Below are 11,918 nucleotides of genomic sequence, written 5' to 3'. Positions count from 1 at the left end.
CTCACCAATGCAGGGGGCTAATCTGACAATATATTATGTATTATGTAAAAGCCATAGTAACGGAATGGAGGTGTGTCACAGTTGATAGAGTGCTAGCCAATGAGCAAATGCATCACGTACCTAAATTTAAAAAAAAAATCCATGGCACTGACATTAAAAAGTGGGGGGGAAGGACTGGAAGCATTAAAGAGCTAATTTTGTTCCAAAACATCTAGGGTTGGATAAGCCCAGACTTTTCCCAAGGTCGGTATGCATTTTTTGCATAGCTAAAGTACCATGAAGTATGGAGTAAATATAGCATCAGTTTTCTTTCAAGGTTTTTTATTGTGGGCAAGTGCCATTTTATAATAAAAGCAATAGGTATATTTTTTTAAAAATCCATGGCAAAAGCTTTCTTTGCAATTGATATCCATTAAAATGAAAACTACCATATAAAAAGAGACTAATGGATTCTGATTTGTAGTTACCCTAAAGAATCAACAGTTTGGCTTTTCTGAGGCCAGTGAGGTGAGTATACATTACAATGATGTGCTGAGTATTTCCAAAAGGTAAATGAAAAGATTTTAAGTGTTCTCGCTGTAAATTATAAATGCCTGAGTATACAGAAGCATTTACCCTGATTTCAATATTGCACAGTGTATATATGTATTGAAACGTCAACATGGTATATGTGCAATTGTTATGTTATTATATTTCAGCAAAGAAAGGTCTATATAGGAATATTTAACATTATAAATTTCTGCTGTACAAAATACAGGAATGGAATTTCCTTTAGTTAGTATATTTAAAACAGAAACTTTCAAACCACATATATACTATATAATATATACATGAATCAATACCATATTCAAAAAATTGTGTATTTCACTCCAGATGTCATAATTTACAGTGGAAATAAAGCCCAGTTGGGATAAAAAATGGAATTAAAAAAATGAAAATGCACAATATCTCTACAACATGTGAAACATAAAATCACCTTTTATGTTAGCAAAAAATACAAGTTCCATATCGTAACTCACAGTGTGTTGTTTGTTTGGATAAAATTTAACTTTAAAATACAATGGTAATATTAAATGTAATGGTTTTACATGTATAAAAATATTTTTTTACATTTACTCAATTAGAGAGTACAAATTCAAGACACAAAAAGAATGCACACACATTTCAACTAAGTGAACATCTATAGGCTAGAGAAATGTTTGAATCAAAGCACATTGAAAGGGCCTTAATTCTTTTCTTTTTTTTTCTCTTCTTTTCTTTTCTTTTGGAGGTGATGTACAAAGGGGTTGGAGTTGCATTCATCAGGTAGTGGATTCATTACTTCTTGAACAATCTAACCCCTTCCCATGTTTTACTCCCACTTCCCCCACACACACTCATTTTTTCTTTGTTTCTATTTTTTCAAGTAAGAATATCTGACTTAAATTTGGTAGGACATTATAACTTGCCAAAACTGAGTAGTGGGTACAAAAAGGTTCATTAGAATCTTTAGCCTTAATACATTTCTCTAAGAAAGTAGGATAAATAAAACTAGCTGGAGTTAATTAGCTATCTAAGGTCCATTTACAGCTCTCAATACTTTGACAACATTCTATCTAGCTGTCTATCACTGAGGTAGGAACTTTAATCATCCAGATTTTAAAATGTAGAAATTACAAAATAGAGACATTAAATAATTTGCCAAGTGTGAAGAGCCTCTTGCTGGCTATTTGATGCCAAAAACTTCACGATAAAACCTTCTGTTAACTGGCCTTCCCACGAAATGTGCAGCTTCTCCAGACATGACACAAAATTCAAAAGCTGTGAAGGGAAAGATTGATATATTTTGACTGTGTAAAAATTCAAATCTCTCCATGTGAAAATTACCACAAACAAATGCCTAAGGGAAAAAAAGATTATCTTTTTTTAAAAAAAATCAGTTTTATTGAGTTATAAACTACATACTGCTAAATGTTCCAGTTTTAAGTGTTCAAGTGCCATTAAATTAGTTAGTGCCTTATACAGTTTCGGTATAATTCCATTTTGGTATACATCTAGTAATAATCTAGGGCTTGTCTTTTTTTTCCTTATTAATATCTTTAAAAGGACTTCTTGTTTGTCAGAGACCTGTTTCAGAGTGCTGAGTATGGAACCCTTGTGAGGGATACATCCATGTATTTCTAGTTCTTGTTTCATTGAGACAAAATGTCAATGTAAATGTCTTAAATTTCTGGCACAACCCTACCTGGGCTTGAACTTGTGATCTTCCTGTCTCTTCTTCAAGGGTAGGATTGTAGGTATGCACAAATATCCTTGATCAAGGAGATTACTTTTTAACTTTACGATGAAATCCAATGAACTTTATGATTTGGGGTTTTTATGTTGTATAAAAGTTTGCCTGCCAATAAGTTACAATATGATTCTCTAAAGATCTTACAATTTGTGTTTTTAAGTTTAGATCTATGATTGACCCATTTTAAATTAATTCTTGTGGATCATTTGACTGGTGGCTTAAATTGTTTTTTCTTTCTAAATTTTGACATCCCTTCTCTAGATTACCTTGATGTATGTGAAGCTCATTTTCCAGTCCTGGGCTTAAGCTCATTGCCTGAGCACTGCCCTTGGACTTTCTCAAGGCTAGAGCTCTACCACTTGAGCCTCAGCACTATTTCCGGCTTGTTTCTATGTACATGGTACCAAGGAATCGAACCCAGGTCTTTGTGCATGCTAGGCAAGCACACTACCACTAGGCCAAACTCCCGGCCCCATTGAAGTTGAAATTCTTGTTGAAATTTACTCGGGCCTTCTAGATAGGTTTTAGAATCTTGTTTTCAACTTCATGTTTTCTAAAAGCTAGTTGAAGTGCTTATATTTGCATTGAATTTATTGAACCATTACACAACATAGTGTTTAGAAGTGACTTTTCTGATCCATTATCAAGATTTACCATTCCATGTATGTAGACCTTCATTTCACTCATTTTAGCTGATAATTTTCAGTTTCCAATTCTAAGAGTATTACTTGTAAAAATCTGGGGCCAGGAGATTGGCCTAGTAGTAGAGTGCTTGCACAAAGGCCAGGTTCAATTTCTTGGTACCACATAAGTAGAAAACAAAAAGCCAGAAGTGGTGCTGTAGCTAAAGTGGTAGAGATCTAGCCTTGAGAAAGCCCAAGGAAAGCTCTGGCCCCAAGTTCAAGCCCCAAGGCTGGCAAAAGAAAATTCTATCTTATTTGTAAGCAGCTAACAGGGAAAGTTTTTTTCTAAAATGTATGGAATTATGAGAACAAGGAAAAACAGCAAACACAAATATAAAAGATCAAAAATAAGGGAAAGTATGAGTTAAATGCTCACCTGACTTATGTAACTGTACATCACCTTTACAACTAAAAAATAAACTTTTCACAACTAAGAAAACTTCCGTAACTAAAAATCCTAAGCTGATATGTTGAAATCAGAAACTAGGAACACATAAATGTCATATTAATATGTGAGAAAAAGAGAAAAAGAGAGAGAACAAGAGAGAGAAAGAGAACAAGAGAGAGGGAGAGAGGGAGGGGGGGGGGAGAGAGAGAGAGAGAGAGAGAGAGAGAGAGAGAGAGAGAGAGAGAGAGAGAGAGAGAGGGAGGGAGGGAGGGAGGGAGGGAGGGAGGGAGAGAGAGAGAGAGAGAGAGAGAGAGAGAGAGAGAGAGAGAGAGAGAGAGAGAGAGAGAGAGAGAGAGAGAGAGAGGATCCTAGTGTTTGAACTCAGAGCCTGGGCACTGTCCTTGAGCATTTAGGCCCATACCCTGAGTTCAAGCCTCAGAGCTGACAAATATACACACAATAAACATTAACAATTGGAATTTGAAATTCAAAAATGTAATTAGGTACAAAGACTAAATACATAGTTAAACAGAATTCAGTCTGTAATTCTGTACTAATAACAAGATGTGAAAAGGATGCAATAATTTCTCTTCCTTTGTTCTCTCCTTATCATAGGGATGTTCTATAGAAGTGAATGTTGTTTAATATAATTATTATATAATATCATATGTGAAAATATCAATGTGAAAATTTAATATATTTCTATAAATATAAAATACAATTATATCATTTATATATTACATAAGATTAAATTGTTATATAATGCAATATTATAGTAATTTACTATTGCAACTACATAGAGGTAGATTGGCTGCTATCACTGTTGTAAAGCTTATGCCAAATACCTACACATATATAAGCAGGAAGAATGATTTAGTGTCAAGAATATTGAAGAAGAAAATAGCTTCTCAGTTGAACTGCTAGGTTGAGCTAGCTGACCTCTTTCTTTCCTTTCACATTCCTTGATTCATCTGCAGAATTAAATAGCATCAAATAACTTTCAGTGTTGAATTAGGAGCTATATTTCCCAAGTTAGCCCTGAATAAAAAACTAAAATAAAATAAAAAATAACCAGAAAGTTATTTTTACCTTCCTGTTCAACTTAATAGACTAACATAGACTAAAAATAGATAAAAATAAAGTGAGCTGCAGTGGTAGACCACTGCAAATAGAATAGTTATGAAATCCTCAAGTCTCTGACACATAAGTCATATTCTGTCACATCAATAGCCCGAGACATTTAGAGGGAAGAACATTGAACTTATCACCTGTAGTAGTTCCCCGATTCCAGTATCCCATCTTCCTCCAGTATGGAAACTGATATCCACCATCCAATAACACAAACCAACAACTGGTACGGTCACGACGGAGATGGACTTACTGAAGAGCGAAAAGAGATGATTTTTCTCAAGTTGACAAATGTAAACTGAAATAAAACCCTGCCAGAGCATTACTCTTCCTGAGTGAATGTCAACAAAATCAGATCACCTTTGTCTCACTGGATTGATCTGTTGTTCTTCCTCTACTCTGCGTTCCTTTTTACCTTATCTTAGCAAATTGCATTTAAGACGAAAAGGTAAAACACAACTGGGGCCTTCCGTCTGTGTGAAACTGTTCAAAGGGGCTTTTTGAGAAAGACTTGTGTTGTACCAGCAGCCTGCAGTCATTTTGATGTGAGAAAAGAAAAAGAGAAAAAGAAAAAGAAATGATTAAGGGGTCCGTCCTTACCAAGGGCAGCAGATGTAACCAGTGTCTTGGAGGAGGATTGCTGGCTGCCAGCAAATCAAGTTCCTATTAAAGAGAGAGTCTAAGTGTAACTTTCCTACTGGATTGCACCCATTTACATTTTTCCCCTTGCTTGGTTCCCTGAGATCCCGGGGTTGTTACAAAGATATAGCATAGAAAATGCTCTTCTCCTAACAGATGCCATCATTAAGTTGGATAAGAATTTCTAGACTTAAGGAGAGATTGGATCATGACACACCATTAAGTCTTATTACTTGACTCAGTAAACAATCAGCCTTTTTTATTATTTAGCCACCAAGATGATTTTTTGTTCCTTTGTGGAATTAAGCATCATACCTCGAACAAGATTGAAACAAGACTTTCATCCTTTGCAAAAATAAATAAATAAACCTATTTAATAGAACCTCTTCATCATAAAGAGTGAAAAGCAGGAAATTAAAATATTGTGGTTTCACAGAAGAGGGGCCTTAAGGGAAGTGTGTATGCATGCATGACTATCTCCTAGTTTCTGTCCCCTGATTATGCTCTCAGACCCCTTTTGGAAATAAACATCTCCCTCCATTCCTTCAGTTTCCCATGAACACAAATAGCAAGATCACTGGAAAAATTAAAAAGAACACGATGTGAAAGAAAATAGAACAGTCTCATTAAGTATCACATATATGGAAGAAAATAAAAATTTTGTATTTTTCTCTCTCTTTCATAAAAGGTACTATATGTACAAAATATAGACATATAGACAATATGGTTAGACCTGTAAAATGGAAGCCAGTTTTGGACAATTGCTTGGCAAAGTTAACTTCTACTTCCTCTAGTACCATCAGACATTAACAAAACTTTCAGAACTTATTTTATTTCAGGTGCTTGAGATGAACTAAAAAAAAAAAAAGCTATCTGGGATCTGATGAAATGAAGGAAAGCATTCATAGAGTAGCAAAGTAATAAAAGACCAGCAATAACTTTGGTGATTTTTCCTATGTCCTTTAAATGATACAGAAAATGAACTAACATTTTAAAGAGAAGCTACAAGATTCACATTCTAAAGTCCGTGGTCAAGTTCAGAGGCCAAATTTGAATTTGGAAATCACCTGGGCCAACTCTGAGAGGAAACTGAGGCACATTTGGAGGTAGGTGTTTTTCTTTATATAAACAATAGGTAGAATCATTATTCCAGAGCAAGTGTATTCAGTTTAATTTGTCATTTGGCAAATGCAGAGTCCTTAGTGATTATACCCCATTTATGAGCAAAGGCTTAGTCGTGGATTTCACAACCACAGGTTAACCTCAATTTTATCTTCTCCATCAGGATTTTCGCCTAACGCAGAAAAGACCCTGTTTTGAATTTAGGTTCCATGCACAAGGTTGTTTTATTAAACATTAAAATTAAAGAGTAAAGTAACTATTCTAATTTAGTAGGTGATACCTTGTTAACATATGTACGTCCACTTTTCTGAAGTTCTGAAAACTTCTGCTACTACTATGATGCCTTCTAGTGTATGTTTGAGGGGCAAATAAATATATTGTTCAAAATATCCTTATAAAAAGTCTTCATCGAGAAGGAGAAGCTTAACCATAAGCATTTATTTTATGCAGCTTGTATTGAAATCTCTGCTAAAGTCACTAATAATATTTTCACTATTTTTGCCTAGGATATAAATTAGGATGCTGATTTCTAAGTTGAATTTTTCTGTGCAATCGCAGAGCCCAAAAGTCTGATAGTGAAGAGGCTCCAATCTGATACTAATTAGCTAGATAACTTGAAGTAAATTGTTTAATGGCGATGTGCCTTGATTTCCTCATGTATAAAATGAACCACAGCAATGTCAGCCTGCCTATCTGTGAGAGCCAAAGACATCATCAATGTGAAATTGCTTCCAAGAGTAAATAACACTTTTTGATTATAAAGTGGTGATGGTGATGATGATGATGGTAGTGGTTTTGATGATGACAATGATTTAATATAACATAAGTGCATAGGCTGTGTGATCAGATATTTATTAAGGCTAGCACTCAGGAATTAATGCCATTTTGTTAGTGAGGGAATAAACTGAACTTCCTTTATTGCTTGCGTCACATTTGACTCACATATAAGATTTAGATGTTGCTTCCTGCTTATTAAGGGTTGTCATCTTCCACATCTGTAATCAGATTTCTGTAATCACTGAGCTGGAGTTCTCAATCCACTCCCACACACATACAAAGAAAATAAAAAGCCATCTTCTGATGTCCTCTAAGGAAAACCAAGAAACAGCAAAGAAGAAGCTATTGATGCTGAAACTCAAGTATATTGCATTACCTTTGTCTCCAATCAGTGATGACACATGATTGGCTGGGTAGACTAGATCAGTTCCTCTTCCCTCCCCTTCTTCACAAAGGCTGCTGATGTAAGATTCAGCATAAATACAGGATTTGTCTACCCAGGATTCTTGACTGTGCTTTGTGAAAAGCTGAGTCACTTATATATATTTGTAGAATTTATTGAAATTGCAAGCAAATGTATTAGCCACCTAGAAGCCTGTAATGATGGCTCCAGAAAACAGAAACTGTCTGGGACGTGAAACACCTTATCAAACACAATAAACTATGTCATGAATCTTCACCCTGAAAAGAAATGTTTTTCCCTCTATTTCTCTCACCTTTAATTTAATAATAATATATTGTCACAGGAACTGGTCATTCAAATCCTTTTTAATCATTAAATGTTATTAACCATTAAATGTTCTTGTTGGATGGGCTAAGAATTTAAGACTTTTTCTATGTTCTTTTCCCAAATCACTGAGGAGCTCAAGATTAAACTTGACTAATCAGTTATTTTTTTTTTCCTTCCACTTCAAAAATCAGAAGTAGTTTGATGAGATGGCCTTTCCTACAACCATCCCTAGATTAGCAACCAGGGCTGGAAGTGATGTAGAGCTTTCAAAATCAGCACCTCTACAATTTTGCTTCATTTCTTTGTCCTGTAAGTTCTTCCAAAGTATCTTATTTAGTACTGAGGATTTGGTTTGGTTTTTGTTTTGGGGGGGTTTTGTTTTGTTTTGTTTTTGTTGTTGTTGTTATTTGGTTGGGTTTTTTTTTTTTTTTTTTTGCCGGGCCTGGGCTTGGGCTCAAGGCCTGAGCACTGTCCCTTGGTCTTTCTCAAGTCTAGAGCTCTGCCACTTGAGCCTCAGCACCACTTCCGGCTTTTTTCTATGTATGTGGTACCAAGGAATCCAATCCTGGTCTTCGTGCATTCCAGGTCAAACCACCAGGTCAAACTCCTGGCCCAGTACTGAGGATTTGTGAAACCCAGAGATCATATGTTATGATTCAGATTGCCCCACCACCCTACACACCTGCCCATCAACTTGGTTGCCAAGCTATGGAAGTTAGTGGAAATTTTATCAGGTAGAACGTAGATGAAAAAAGTGAGGTCCGTGAGGAAGTGAAGTGTTGGGACACTCGTTGCTTTGTTTTTCCCATTGCTTTGCAGCCCACTAAGACATGGGCAACCTTCCATTACTTCTCTTTGGCCACATAATGAAAGCTACAGGTTACAACTTCCCAATTATGAACCAAAATGAGCTGTGCAGGTCAGGTACGGTACATGGATGGGAAGTGATTTACATACAATGTTTATATAGATTGGGGTTTGCACCATGCAGGAAATTTAATAGGTTCCCAAGGAGTATTTGATGTTTCCCTCAGTGATTTCTTAAAATCTTTAGAATCTGTGGAACTTACAAATGCCATTAAAGCAACTCATCTTTTATGAATTATAAGTAATATCTCCAAGCAAGAAGACTTGCTTCCTTTTCTTACACACTCAACTTATTTTCTGCATGCATTTTCCTCCAAAATACATGGAGGACAGCAAATGTTGACACTCCTTTTCTATATATTTAAAGGAGAATAGATCACCTGTTTAAACAAGAAGTTTCCCACTTTCATGGACTTCCTGCTTCTCAGCTCTAGATTGAATGTTCACTTTTGGCTTACTTTTTGCCCTGCAATTCACAACTTCCAACCTCTCAATAAAAGAAATGTACTTCTCTGAATTTCCTGTGACTTACTACCAACAATTCCTGGATTAAAAACTCATCAACAATGGATTAGCAATGTAAAACATACTAGGTGAATATCTCCAAATGGTTTTCCTTCACAAATAACAATGCTTTCTCCAGTGTGAGCCACACTGCCAAAGTAAATACATAGATGTATGTAGAAGCTTTCCTATATTTGTTTTAAATGTTTTTATGGATTATTTAACACTCTCATTGTCTCATTAAGTAAATGTACTACATTAACTAATCATAGTCACTCCAGGAGCTAAACTACTTCAGGACTATAAACTTCACTACATAAAAAGAGCATGCAATGTAATAATGGTTAAATTAATACTTTGATCAAGGAAACATTAAATAATAAAAGTGTGCTCAAAGTGAATGCTCTTATGTAATTATGCTATTATAACTCTTTTGCATAATTGTTATACAATATTGATTAAACATCTCACGTTAGTTTGTCAAATGCTCGATTTGTTGGTAGGAAATAAAAACAATTTTTAAGTCAATCCTTACATATGAATGTAAGCAATGAATGAAGTCCATTAATCATCCTTTATGACAAGTTTTGTGTGTCTGACTAAACATAAATATCTAGCCCTCTTGTGCTACTATTTAATATATTGTTTTTATTCAATTAAGCAAATGTTGTACAAATGACTTACAATTTCCTCTATCAAATAGATGTGTAAACATTTTCTTCCTTAATTTCAGAAGAACACAAATATTACCTTATCCCATATTACCATATGGGTTTTCTCCAGCACAGAAATGAGAAAATATCCTACTGGCCTTGATCCACAGATCTAGATTGGTCCTTGATATTTTGGTACAATCCTATCAGTTAACACACCTGAAATTCAAGTTCATGGTATTAAGCCCTTCCTGTTTTGTGTACTAATGTCATAGGAATTTTGTTTATTTATTTATTTTGATGCCAGTACTAGGGCTTCTCAGAGTCTTTGGCTATCACTTGCCTATTTCTCTCAAGGCTTGCACACTACTAATTGAGCATTCAAACCTCTTTCTTTACTGGAGATAAGAATCTAAAGGAGTTTCTTCTACTACTCAGATTTCAGCCTCCTAAATAGCTACCATTACTGATGTGAGCCACCATCAATCAGATGTGAGATACACACACACACACACACACACACACACACACACACACACATGAATTCTGGGCTTAGGTATTGTCACTGAGCTCTTCAGCTTAAGGCTAACGCTCTGCCACTTGAGCCACAGTGCCACTTCTGGTTTTCTGGTTCTTAATTGGAGATAAAAGTCTCACGGACTTTTTGTGTCTGGCTTCCAGCGACATTTCTTTATATATAAATATCATCAGTATTTTTTAATACTGCAATCCAAATACACTGAAGACAGCATTTCAAAAACAGTGTTTCCTATTGCCTTCCTTTATAAATTGTGGTCTTTAAACAATGTTAAAGCTATTGTCAACTATTGCTTATATGTCGAATTATTACACAACCTTTTTCTCAAATGTTATTTTCTCATACTGCTTGAATCTTTTTGTCTTAGACAGTGCTTGTAAACTCTTTGTAGGAGAACTATTTTAAAAATATATTCCCTTCATTGACACATAAAATCATTTATGATACAAAATCTTTGTAATATACTATTGCCATTTTAATAACAGTTTTCCAAATCAAACATAGGCCATAAAGAAAGTACTATGTGGTTTTCTAAACTGATAGATAAATGTGCAGTTGCAATTTTACTTCAAGATCATCACTAGCCTCTACTTGATCATTAGAAGCAAGAAATTCATCAAAAAATGAAAATTCACTCTGTAAATTTGGAGAAATATGAAAGTAAAACCCATTTCAAAGTAAATAAAAGGGAAATTGCTTCAACTCATGCATTACACATCACCTTAAGCGTTAGAAAAATAAAGACATACTTATTTTGGTACAGCTTTCAAATTACATATATCTGGTTCCATCATTCATTGATATTTTTTGCTTTGAAAAGGCTGAGAAATTCTATAGTTCTTGAGTTCTCTTGAATGCATTATCTCCTGGAGTTCTGTTCTTCATTAACTACTGTCATCCAACGATTAGGATGTTTTCAAAGGTTCATTATTTGTACATGTGAATCATGATAGCCGACTTGGAACAAAATCAAATCTTATATGGGTAAAAATGGGTCTTTATTAGATAGCCCAGGGTACCCTATGAGAATCTCTAAGTTTCTATTGGGCAAAATATAGCAAAACTTAAGTAAATTTAACCATAAATTATAAATTTTTCTCAAGCCAAATGCCACAGGGTGTGGTCAATTGAGCACATAGAGAACCAGGCCTGTCTTTATTTCTGAATTAGTGGGAGAGATAGAGCTGCACAGCCACTGTTGATATGACTTTCCAAGTCCCTCCCTAACACAGAATTCTTGACACAATTGGAAGGCAGCCCTTCCAAAACTACAATGTATCTTCTAGTCCTCTTCCTTTTTATATAGTTATGATAGATATAAACAAGAATGCAAGGATGCATGACTACATACGATGGTGTATTGTGTGTGGTGTACAAATATATAACCATGTGTAGGCCTGTGTTGGTGCTGTAATGGAGAAAGCATGTATCAACGGGGAAGAGATGTTCTACAGTGCAAGAAAAAATAAAGTTAAACTTTAGAAGATAAAAGTAAGAATTTAAAAATACAATAGATCAATCATTGTAAATAGTATAATTTAAAATAAAACTCAGCTTTTGATTAAAAGTTGTATCTAGGGCCAGGAGTTTGCCCTAGTGGTAGAGTGCTTGCCTAGC

At 35.0% G+C, this 11,918-nt stretch overlaps 1 long non-coding RNA gene across 1 annotated transcript in view; it reads right to left on the bottom strand.

The window, feature by feature from the left end:
* Positions 1–1,021: 1,021 nt before the first annotated feature.
* LOC150065042 (uncharacterized) overlaps positions 1,022–11,918 on the bottom strand; it is a 66,500-nt gene continuing 55,603 nt past the window's right edge. Inside the window, exons 2-3 of the long non-coding RNA XR_016534731.1 lie at positions 4,612–4,723; positions 1,022–1,800 (exon numbers count right to left, since the gene is read on the bottom strand). This is a non-coding gene — a long non-coding RNA (uncharacterized LOC150065042). The remainder of the gene's footprint in view (positions 1,801–4,611; positions 4,724–11,918) is intronic.

The sequence above is a fragment of the Megascapheus bottae genome, chromosome 3, assembly GCF_031878675.1.
Source record: "Megascapheus bottae isolate mThoBot1 chromosome 3, mThoBot2.hap1, whole genome shotgun sequence".
Taxonomy (NCBI): Eukaryota; Metazoa; Chordata; class Mammalia; order Rodentia; family Geomyidae; genus Megascapheus; species Megascapheus bottae.
This window is presented reverse-complemented; position numbering and strand designations above follow the sequence as displayed.